Source organism: Bos indicus x Bos taurus, chromosome 11 (genome assembly GCF_003369695.1).
Source record: "Bos indicus x Bos taurus breed Angus x Brahman F1 hybrid chromosome 11, Bos_hybrid_MaternalHap_v2.0, whole genome shotgun sequence".
Taxonomy (NCBI): Eukaryota; Metazoa; Chordata; class Mammalia; order Artiodactyla; family Bovidae; genus Bos; species Bos indicus x Bos taurus.
In genome coordinates, this window is record NC_040086.1 from 8,580,524 (window position 1) to 8,593,246 (window position 12,723).

The window sequence follows — 12,723 nt, forward strand, 5'->3', positions numbered from 1 at the left end:
GAGGAGCCTGGTGGACTACAGCCCATAGAGTTGCAAAGAGTTGGACATGACTAAGCACACACACCACCATCCTTCATGAGCCTTTAGGGAGAGTACAGGTAGCAGATTTGATGGGCTCACAAAGGATATTGATCCATCTGTAAAGATGTGGATGGGTGGGTATCCAAATGTTAATATCAGAGAGGCTTCAAGAACTTAGGTCTGACTGTAGGGGTTTTCCTGGGCAATAATTCCACTTGCAGTGGGGTTGGAGAGGAGAGACCACCCAGTTCCTAGGAGTTACATCTGTGTTGAATTGAGACCCATGTGAGTCAGCATCATCCCTCTGGCCCAGGTTACTACCACCGCCCTAGAAGAAGGGGTTCTCTAGGTAGACAATTCCCATCAAACATGTTCAGACAGAGGCCCTAGCAGGAAGCTCCTAAAAGGATGGAACAGCTCAGGAAGTTCTCCAGTGCACGGTTACCAAGTTGCACGCTCTCATCCACCACCCAGTCTTCCCACTGAGATTTCATCTCCTTGCCTGGACCTTCCTGAGTTCATTTCTCTTCCTTTGATGCCAAAAATTTCCCTGAACCCAGCCCTTTTTGGATGCCAATTTCCTAACCAGATCATGATTTGCAGAGACATCCTAGACTTTGGGTGGCTTTCCTAGGTCTAAGATACCTGGCTCCTTCTCTCTTCGATGGCTAACCTCTCTGGACTTGACTTCGCTCCAGTTGCTGACTTTCCCCTGGCCCACCAGGACACCATCTTTTTCTGACTTCAGAGCTCACAACCCTTCTCTCTGTTCTTGAGACAACAGAGATATACCTTTATTTTGATTTTTATTGCATTATATTGTAAAGACTTGTTGGTGTCTGGCTCACAAGCCATGAGCAACAGGAAAAAAGGAAAAATTAGAAATGCCACTCTAGTCCCAGAAGTATACAAGAGGCTGTTAATTATAGATGTTCAGTATATGTTTGTTGAGCCTGCCTGACTTATGGACCTTATGTAACCAGCTCCCCTAAAATATTCATATTTCCATATTTCATTGGCCAAATTCATAGACAAAAATTTATTTAAGTTGGATCTATCATTTTGGCTAATTTTAGATAATATTGTTTAAATCAGACTTTTGAGGATATTACAAATATAAATTCTATAATGTCAGCTTACTATCAATGGATAGTCAACATGTACATTTTAAATATGTGGAAATCCTACTACTTATTTAACACTTGTGAGATGGTTATCCAGATACCACTTATATGTGGAATCTAAAAACATATACCGGTGAACTTATTTACAAAACAAAAGTAGGCTCATAGACATAGAAAACAAACTTATGGTTACCAAAGGGGAAAGAAGGGAAATAAATTGGGAGTTTGAGATTAACAGATACACTTTGCTATATACAAAATACGTGACCAACAAGGACCTACCGTATAACACAGGGACCTATACTCAGTGTTTTTATAATTACCTATAAGGGAAAGGAATCTGAAAAAGAATAAATTATGTATATATATACATGAGTGTATAACTGAATCACTGTGCTGGACACCTGAAATGAACACAATGCTATAAATTAGCTATATTTCAATTTAAAAATATAATTATCTAGATGAGCTAATACATTAATGGAAGACATAAGCTTGATAATAAAAGGCACAGATTTAAAATTTTCTATAATGGTTGATCTGCATAAGTTTCATTTTTCAAATAAGTGGACTCTTTCTAATGCTTGAGGGTGCTATTAATTTCCTAGGGAGGACCTGAGGAAACTTGTTTCACAGTTGAAGAAAGAACATTGAGATAAAACTTTGCACCAATTTTATGACCCCTTTGGTTTCAATAATTGAAAATGTTTACATGTCTTCATTCATCCCTGTTACCACCATAGTGGTGCCGTTGACAGCTGACAGTCTTACTGTGGGCTCCCTACCACAAGGAATGTGCATTGAATTCTGGCTTTGAAGGATCCCAGTGTCTTCCTTGGAGAAGGAAATGGCAACCCACTCCAGTGTTCTTGCCTGGAGAATCCCAGGGACGGGAGAGCCTGGTGGGCTGCCGTCTATGGGGTCGCGCAGAGTCGGACACGACTGAAGCAACTTAGCAGCAGCAGTGTCTTCCTTGGTTGGGGAAGATTCCCTAGGGGAGGGAATGGCAACCTATTCCAGTGTTCTTCCCTGGGAAACCCCATGGACAGAGGAGTCTGGCAGGCTACAGTCCATGAGATTGCAAAGAATCAGATACAACTTGGCAACTAAACCACCACTGCCTCTACTAGGGTCTCCCTGGGTACTTTTCCCTGGTATCCCAAAGACTGATGCTAGTGGGACCAAGACTGTGGGGTCATAGCCATGGCCCCAAGTTTGCCAGGTTTGGTGTCTGGAAGAGGGTCCGAGGTGAAATTCTGCCTTTCTTACTTTGCACTGTGCCCAGAAGGCCTCCTCCGGCCACAAATTTGAAATGGATATTTCAAAGTACTCTTAGTAGACTCTGTAAGAATCACAGCTATTCTGTGTTTCTTGTACATTCCACATCCTTGATTTGGGCTACACAAATATTCTTCCTGTGGTCTTACTCAGAAAGGCTAAAACAATAATATTCTAACCAATTGAATTTGAGGGGAAAAAAGGCCATCATTTCTGCCTCTTTGTCACCTTAGGTTTGGCTTCTCACTGAAGCTCAGATACTATGAACATCTTTCCTGAAGCAGCATGTACAGTGGGGGAGTGGGCTTCCCAGAAGGGTAGTGCCCTTCCAAGGGCAAGGCCAGCTGGATGGTTTCAGAGCAGAAGACCTGGGCTTCTGTCAGCTCAGAATTCTGCCCCTAAATCATCTTGTGTCCACGTCATGTCCAATTCAAACCCTATATGTTCTCTTTCTTCTTCCTACCTCCCTCTCTCTTTCTCTCTCTCTCTTCCTTCTTTTATTTCTTTCTTTAATTCATGGATGGTCTGGGCAGAATCTCTAAGATGTTTAAATAAGCCCATTCAAAAGACAGATAAAATCCAGTTCTTTCTTTCCTTCTATGTAATTTTTTTCCCAATTCTTGTGTTCTAAAATACCAAGCTTTAGTAATACATATTATCTTTTTTCCAAGCCATATTACTATTTCATGAGTGTGAGCTTTAAAAACAGCCTTGCTAAGAAAGGTGGGTCACTTGTAAATGGAAAGACTGAGGCAGAGAGTGATGCGGCCCTTCTCTCAGGGCCCCTCGTGGCTAAGCCCAGGCTCCCGTGGACTTTGGAAGCTTAATTTATTCCAGAGAAGGGCCAAGTTCCAGACTATGCAACTTACACATGAAAAGGCAACCCAAACAAGACTACTTTCCTGAATTTTAAATAGAAGTCTCAAATTGCCTGCAAGTAAGCATAAAATTCCAAGTTTTACTGTGCAAAAATCCTATAGTATAGGCACACAGATGAACAAATAAGCTGGAAAATGATGAGAATGAGAATGAAAAACACCTTCTTTACAATATTTAAATATATTGTAAGATACATTGTGCTTGTTAGGAGATTAAAAAAAATTGTTTTACTTGTATGTAGGTTTCATGCCTTCACTACTAATATACACCCAAGACATCACTAAGTATCAATATTCACCTTGTACGTGTTTCATGTTCAGTTATCAACTTAAAACAATTTACAGAGCTCTTCTTTTTTTAGCTGTTTATTTTATACTGGAATATAACCAGTTAACAATGTTGTGATATTTTCAAATGCACAACAAAGGGACTCAGCCATACAGATACATGTATCCATTCCCCCTAAACTATTCTCCTGCCCAGGCTGCCACATAACATTGAGCAGTAGGACCTTGTTGGTTATACATTTTAAATATAGTAGTGTATACAGTACTCTTGCCTGGAAAATCCCATGGATGGAGGAGCCTGGTGGGCTGCAGTCCATGGGGTCACTAAGAGTCGGACACGACTGAGCGACTTCACTTTCACTTTTCACTTTCATGCATTGGAGAAGGAAATGGCAACCCACTCCAGTGTTCTTGCCTGGAGAATCCCAGGGACAGGGGAGCCTGGTGGGCTGCCGTCTATGGGGTCGCACAGAGTTGGACACGACTGAAGCGGCTTAGTAGCAGTAGCAGCAGCAGCAGTGTATACATGTCCATCTCAAACTCCCTATCCCTTTCCCTGGTAACCATAAATAAACTTTAAAATTTCAACAGAGTTCACCCTTACTCTTAGCAAAGTGTTACCTAAGTGACAGACATCTGAACAAACCACCATAACAGGAGCTTGCGTTTGCATCTCACATTGCAGTTTTCCTAATGTTTTGCTGTACGGTATATTTGATCATGATGTCTACTCTAGAGTATATTTTACACTTCACCGTTCTGTCCCAGCCTAAAGATGGGGAACACTGTAGCAAGATAAGACACCTGGGTGAGACCCCAAGAAGTGGCCCCCCAGGTTAAAACCACAGTGATGACTACAAAGCTGATGCAGATAAGCATCAAGAAGTTCTGGTCAGAAACAACAGAAGCAGACAAAGTCACAGACCCGGTGAGGAGGAATGAAAGAGACACAGGAGGAAAGAGGAAGGCCTTTGACCCCAAACAATTCTGACCTTAGGTCAAATACTGTTTGCCTGTGGTCTCCTCATCTAGTCCCTGGTAGGGGAGGTTCCGGGGGATCGCGGTGGGATGTCCTAGTCCTGAAGGTTTGTACAGGGTTTGAAGTGCATTTAGACAGCATTCTAACTACAGCTGCGGGTGGAAGTAGACCCAGAGAAGTGACATTGTTAGTAAAACACTTACTGAATGCATGTTCAGTCTTGTCCTAGTCTTTGCGACCCTGCGAAATGTAGCCCACGAGCTCCTCTGTCTATGGGATTCTCCAGGCAAGAATACTGCAAAGGGTAGCCGTTTCCTTCTCCAGGAGATCTTCCCGATACAGGGATCAAATCCAAGTCCTTGTGTTTCCTGCATTGGCCAGCAGACTCTTTACCATTAGCACAAAGTGGGAAACCCAGTAAAACACTTACCTCCAGTAAATAGAATCAGTGATAATTAATTTCTCTTTCTAGTTTCCAATTGATATTGGTCATGGTTTCTTGATTTTTATGTTGAACTCTATGTATATGTAAGTATGCTTGTGTGTAAATATACATATATATATACATACATAAAGGTAAATATTCCTGTTTAATTATATCTTGATTGTATTCTGGTGAAGAAGGCCATGAAACATACACACAAGTAAAACTTCTGTCAATGTATTTTACAATATAATTTTAAATGTATATGTATATATACATATATATGTGTTACAAATGAACTTTGAATGTTTTAAGTTTATACAGTAAAAAGGTGAAAATTTTCAAGGCAGATAAAATTAGCTCTAACTATTCAGTGTTGTTATTTACATTCAAAAATAATCTTTATATTTAAAATGCTAACCTTGCTAGGCTTGACCTTACACAAGCTTGCATTCTCAGCATTGATTTATAAAACTTATATACTCAGAGGAAAAAAAATTTTTGAAATAGAAAATAAGCAATGCTAAAAAAGAAATTATTCCACAAAGCATCATATAGATAGGAACATAACTTGAAACAGTATGAAAATTCTGAGTTTGTGTGTTTAGTTGGGGTTCTATTTATGCAGCCACTCTCAAAGTAAAGGAAGAAATACAAGATATTTTTAACAATAATCTATCCATACATTCAAAATAGTCTTGGAGTTTAACGGAATTTCATACTATGTTATGGCTTGGAATGCACTAAATAGATTTATAGGTAAATTTCCCAAAACAAATCAGTTGAGGCAGTATCATAAATGGAAAGATTCTGTACCAAGATTTTTTTTCCCCAGAAAGATATGGATGAATTAACACCATAAACTTGAAATGGTAATTTTATGTTAATCATCTTCTGTGTTTCAGAATGCATAGATACTTCTGTGTAATGCACTAGTGTGCTTGTGTGTGTGTGTGTGTGTGTGTGTGTGTGTGTGTGTGCGCGCGCATGCACATAGGCATAGGTGTGTGTCTGCAGCTCTAGATGTTAATGCTTTTCCTTAAACAGGCTGGGCTCATCATAGCAAATACCCAATGAAGAAATAAATGTCCTTGACGTTCCATTTACTAGACAGTGGGTGGCACCATCTTAAGAAGCAGATGATGCAAGTTCGTACTTGGCACTATTCTCTTTATTTGGGCTACAAACTCTATCCAAATTGTGAAGGACTTTCCACATTAGTAATTAATAGAGCCCCATTATGCTAACTATCACCCAACTTAGGACATCTTAGAGGAAAGATAAGAGATGAATAATTTGAAGTAATTTTCTTGTAATCATGCCAATCACTTGAGCAAAGTAGTTATTAAAGGAAACAGTATTACGATGAATTATAGGACTTCTTGCACTGAATACCTTTTCTTATCAGCTGCTTATAGTTTCTGATGCTTAAAAAAAAAAGACAAACAAGCAAAAGTCTATTCCGAAGAACACTCATCCGACTGTAAATACTAGTTTGTTTAGCAAACCCTGCATTTTAATGAGGCTTGAAAGACAGACTTTATCGTAGTTTCTGCTCATCTCCTTGAAAAGCGCTGAAGTTTGTCTGTCTCACCTTCCCTTAAAAGGTACATGTGACGAGCTTGAGTCACCTCTGATGACAAGGATTCTTCCAGTTCAGATTTGCTGAAGTGATTAGACATTATTTATCTAATTAAATGTTCCAAACACATCGTTATTGAAAGGAATAAATTTAATACATTTGTTGAGCAGTGTTAACTGAAATGTAACTGCACATCATTTGACTTTTTAACATTTTATTATATCTATTAAGTCTTTCTGTGCTTAATTAAATCAACTTATTTTTTACAGTTAATTTAACGTGATTTCATTTTCGTTCCAGAGTCTGAATCGGATATTATGGAGAAAGCCAACTGTATACACAAATTAAGTTCTGACTCCTCAGGTGCCCCCTTGCATTTCATTCAAATCTGGAAGCTTCTGGGAATTATCATGTTTTAAATGGATGTTATTTTTCACAGAGTGGAAAGCTATCTCTTCGTCGTCGTCTTTTTTTTTTTTCCTAACTTAACAATTTTTAAGCCTACCGAACCATCAGAGTTGTACTATTTGCATCATTGATCATGGCCAACTTTTGGAAGAAATATTATTTTTAATGCTTGGGGAAAAAATTAATCAGATCAAAAATGTGAAAGGATCAGTCTTAGTTGCCACTCCCTGGGGGTTAGACTTTTTATTTGTCTCTGTAGAAACAAGGGTGTCTAAATAATAACACTACAGTTTCCAAGATGACACGAGCATTTGAGTAGCAATACCTGGGCGGGAGTGTAATGTGGAGGAAGTTGTTTTATTATTATTACTATACTCAAATTAGTGCTTCTCACTGATGATTGTTTAGCAGCATTCTTTTCTTCTCAGGAAACCCAAACTCTGAAATGGGAGGAGGAGCAGAAATAAAGCCACAAATGTTTGATGCTGATCACAGCCGTGAATCGTGTGACTGGGCCGTGAAGGGGGAGACTGGTACATTCAGACCCCCCCACCCCAGAAGTGCTAAGATGGAGTGCATGGCTGGAAACAAACGGGAAAGAAGATTCGAAGGTTGCAAGTGGTGGTGGAAAATTCTAATGAGACATTTACGTCAGCTTACAAAGCTCCTTGTTTTCCCAAATGCTGGAGTGTTTCAGGTTGTGTCAGTCTTCGACTGAAAAGTCCTAACAGGGAAAGCTTCTGAAATGCTTGTGGAACCATCAGGATGGTGAATTTAAAAGGTGACCACAAATGCATTTGGTGGAGATTAACTACCCCATATCAGAGAACAAAATGAAAAAAAAAAAAAAAGAAGACAGTGAGTGTGTGTGTGCTGACGGATGGTTCCTCCAGGGGCCCCCGACGTTTATCAGAAATTCTTGCCCCCCTTGGCTCTGGGGGCCCACTCCTGGCTACTCGGTGGCCACTTGCACTGGCTTCGATTCCCCTCTGGGGGAGGTGTTCATGATGGCAAATTTGGCCAAAAGATTTTTTTCACTACCCTCCAACATCTCCTTTCACCTCCAACCTCAAGGCAGGGCCCTGGCTTTCACTTTAGAGTCGGGAGGATAAAGACGTGGGGCCATCCGGGCTGACCCCCAGGGCCTGGCTGTCAATCACAGCCTCCCCATCTCTGCTCCCTTTCACACCAGGCAGCTGGACCCATGGCTGTCAACCAGGTAACAACCTCCAGACAATAGAGGCCTGAAAGCCTGGTCTAGACACTCTTTTAGCCACTTATTTGCTGCTCTTGGCAGCTGTTGAAGCATAAATAAGCAGTTTGTAATCAGAAAGCTGACATCATCGCCGCTCGGCTGAGAGGGGAGATTGTTCCTGAGGTCTGAACGGCTTTTTTTTTTTTTTTTTTTTTTGTGAGTGTGACAACAGATTCTGGGGTGGAGAATGCAGATTTGTGCCATGCTAAGCTGGTCTTTCTTTGATTTACAGAAGACAATTGGATCAGGTCCCCGGCTCCAGGACACACCAGAATTTTTTTTTAACATGTTCAGTTCCTGATGACCAGTAAAATTGGATAATAAATTGGGTGGCCACGGGCCATGGGCCAGTCCTGAGAAAGAAGAAAGCAGGGTACATGGAAGTTTGGGCTTGGGACCTTCTCTGGGCCACCGGACATATATCTCATCCTCCCCTTGAACGTGGGCCTGGGGCACAGTTTGGGCGGGACGCATAGAATGGAGGGTTGGTGTTGAAGTGTGTCTGTACGTTTCATTTCTCAGGAGGCAGCAGAGAGACGGGGGTGTTTATTGCCACTTCCCAAGGGTGGTTCCTTGTTTTTGTTGTTTTTTTCCCCAAGATCAAGTTTGCCATTCAAAGTGACTGGCAGTTATCCTGGTGAAAGAGAACAGACTTGAACCATTCTCCTGAACTGTGGACTTTCCAGCATCTCTACAACTGAGAAAACTGCCCTCTCTCTGAGGTTCTTTCCCCAAAAACTGAGGTCGTTATCAGAAGGAGCCTAGCTAGCAAGATGGCAGATGGTTATTTATTTATAATAATTGATTTCTTATAATTCTTTTGAGGATGTTCCCCAAAGGAGGGAGAGCTTCTCTAGTTTCTTTTAGCAATGAGGTCTTGATGGCTCTTGTGTCTGCCTAGAAATCTGCTCAGGGTCTGTTGGTAGATGCCCGGCCCAGATGAATTCCAAGGTGCCAGGGAGCCTGTTACCTGAAAACCATTCAGGTGATGCTGCCCATCTCCAGTTTCACTGACCGAAAAAGACAGTTTCGCAAAAATATTGACTTCCTATCTCCCGGAGGGTCCCTGGTATTAGTTTGCTATAAGTAGCTCATGATTTAGAATACAAAGGCATTTCCAGAATGCATGTTGAACAAAATGACATAGCAGATAATTGAAATTTATTTGCAATTTTCAAACTACAATAAACACAATTCTCCTTTTCTTTCATTAATAATCGCACGGCTAATGCATAGCAATTCCTTCTGCAGCTTTACAAGCAAACTTGAGCTGCTGTGTTGTAATAGCTGGAAAAGTTAATGTAGCTTGAACAAGGTTCCTAATTGTCCCTGTCTCTGTCATATTTGTCTACTTGAATGGTCCTAAATACCACAGCGATTAATTACTCCAGAGCAGGTATTACAAGATGTTATCATCTTTCCCCGACTGTCTGGGTGAATGGAGAGAAGCGGGAGACTGTGCCAGTGTTTCATCTCTGCTCTTCCTGTAAGGCACTTTAACCAGAAGATTTAACGTGTCAAAGTTAACTGCGTTCTCTAGCAGATATTCACATTCTAATTAAAGATTAAGAACGCAGTACATTACACTGTGATTTGTCATACATGGCTTGTTAAATAGGAAACCTACCGGGATTCCCTAACATTTTATAAACATTATTCAGGGCTTTTAATGTGGGCAAAGAAAAAAATGATTTGACTATACTGCAGTCTGGAAAGCGGGTCGCCCTCCGCCCAGCCCCCTGCCAGCCCCCAGTAAATCACAAAATCAGACGACAACTCGGGCAGTTGAGAAACTGTCTTGCTGCAGGTATTTTGTTCAAACCCTGAATCAACTCTGGTTTGTCTTGGGTGGTGCAGGGGATATCTTGGTTATTATGCCTCGGTAATTTTTTTTTCTTTTTCTTTTTTTTTTGACTTTTGCTTTTTGCTGTCTCCCAAGTAGAGGACGAGTCTTTGTTTGAATATGAGTACCAAAGGACGGCAGGAACATGAAACAGTGTTTTTACCGCAGCCTCTCATCCCCTTGGCCCGAGGAGCACTAGTGGCCCAGGCCTGGTTCATGTTCTCTGATTGCCTGAGGAGTAAATTAATGAGGTTACTGAGACGCTGCACATTTGCATATCCACAGATGCTTATTAGGTATGAATGCCAGGTGCACTGAATTTGGGGGATGCAGGATTTGTTAAGCATTAACCATCTTTCCGCTCCTTGGAAAAGAGGTGTTTTGTCACTAAAAATAAGATGCAGGCAAAACTCCTGCTTAATAACTCTCTGAATAATCACGATCAGATAGAAAGCCAAGGAAAAGGAAGGTCTTTCCTAAAAGCAGCAGAGAACCCACCGGGCTTGCCCTCGTTGCGGGGAGACCTAGATGTGGTGGTCCCAGAGCATAAAGGAAGTTGGATGCGATGTTCTGCTTGGAATATGGACTTTAATGATGCTGGTGGCAGGTGCAGCAGACCATGATGCCGTCATCCCGAATGCAAAATTATCAATTGAAGGAGACCTTACATCTGTAAATATTATTGACTGGTCGCCAGTCCAAGCTGGAGCAGGGGAGACCTTTGCTAAGAAAATGATGCTCAAGCCTGAATCACAGAATCAGTCCTACCTGTGTCTCTGAGGGGTGTGGGCGCATGTTTCCACTTGGGTGATCTCTGCTGTGTGCAAGCACATTGTGTATATCTTATTGGGACAAGGTCCGTGGTGCCTTAGTGGTGGCTTGGAGACTCCGTCCTCAGAGCTTCAAGGGTCAGGTTTCATATTCCTCCTATTCTTAGGAACACTTGGCAAAACAACAGGGTGGGAAAGCCTGCCTGGCCTTTTTGCTCTCATTTTATACAGGTAGGTTTTCTTACTTTCAATTTCTTTTTTCTCTCTCTTTTTTTTCCCTCTTTAAGGAAAATGATTGGCAGCACTCAACCTCAAGGAACTGATCTATCAAAATCAAGCTGGGATAAGTATTTCCTTGAGAAATAATATATATTTACCAACAGACTCTGTTCTGCCCCCTTGTAACCCTGTACCTGGCACACCACTCCCGCCCACCATCAGACCAGTGATAACCCTGTATTAAGAATATAGTCACCGTGTCTGTATGCAAATAAATATGTATTTTTTCAAAGATTCCATGATACATATTCTCTATTTTGCAATGTCTTTTCTTGATTGTAAAAATATTTCCGAGATCTAAAGAGCGTTTTGAAAGATCCTCCCCCCCATTTTAAAAAATAGCTATCTAAATATGAATGACTTAAGCATCTTCCCAGAGAAAAGTCAGAGCCTTTATTTCAATCTCGCATCAGACTTAAGCTTTTCATTTATTCTGTTGAGATTCAGAGGTAGAGTAATTGTCAGAACGCTACCCCCTCACCCCGCCTCCAATGATCTGCACATGTTTTAAAATTTGATTTATTTTCTCACACAAATTTCTGAAGCATTCATAAACATACTGAGAAATCACAATTATTTCAACGTGGCAGAGTTGTAACGACGCCCCTATATATTTTCATAAACTGGAGTATTACAGATTTACCACTATTTGTTAATAACATTATATAAGACATTAAAAAAAAAAACCTGCATTTCACCCCAAAAGGGCCTGCCTGCAAACATACACTGCAGTACAATCACTGGAGTCCAGGGTTTTTGTCACACAGGCAGAGCACAGATTTTTTTGATTATGTAGATTTCTTTTCCTGCCGTAGTTTCATATGCAAAGCATGCAGAGCCCCATCCGTGCTATCTCCTAAAGCAGTCATTCTGAAACCCAATCTGGGGACAGTGCAGACTAAATAAAATTTCATTTTGATTTGGCCTCCTGCTGCGAATGGGACTGCTTTGTCTCAGCCGACAGAACGAGCGAGCCAGAAAGGTATGTCCTGTTTTGCATGGCTGATGGTGTGTCTTGCGGCTCCCAGGCAGGCCCTCCTGCAGCCCGCTCCTGCTCAGGCGGGCTCCCAGCTCCTAGACTCTGCTTGTCTTTCTCTTCCCCCTTCCATTGCTTCCGGGACTGCCTGCCTTTACCTGCAAGGCAGAGCCGGGACAAACCCACACCGATGGTTTACTTTGGCAGATGCTTAATAGCTTGTGTGGCTGTGTTCGTTTTTTTTTCTCCCTGTCTTTGTTGCCGGTTTTTTTCTTCTTCTTCTTCTCATTTGGTTTTTGTTTTGTTCTGCTTCCCTGCCCCACACTGGCTGTCCCTGTTTCTCAAGGTGTTGAATGCCAAAATCTGAACTTAAAGAAAAATTGTGTATTGCGGCTAGGATGCTCCTGAGATTTTCCTGGGAGATTTTTGTCATGCTGAATTTTATTGTAAATTGGAAGCTGCGGTGGACAGCTTTGAAAGACTTTCGTTTGCACAGCCCTTTTGAGCCTCCTTGGCAGAAAAGCAATCGCCCATTTTAAAGAAAGGGGGAAAACAGAAAATAACAACTCTTCCAATAGGACTGAACTGTTTTGCCATCTTGGTATGTTTTTTGTAAAA

The 12,723-nt window shown here is 41.3% G+C and overlaps 1 long non-coding RNA gene across 1 annotated transcript in view; it reads left to right on the forward strand.

Annotated features, from left to right (window-relative positions):
• Nucleotides 1-11,864: 11,864 nt before the first annotated feature.
• Nucleotides 11,865-12,723, forward strand: part of LOC113900986 — a 66,214-nt gene continuing 65,355 nt past the window's right edge. Inside the window, exon 1 of the long non-coding RNA XR_003513270.1 lies at nt 11,865-12,111. This is a non-coding gene — a long non-coding RNA (uncharacterized LOC113900986). The remainder of the gene's footprint in view (nt 12,112-12,723) is intronic.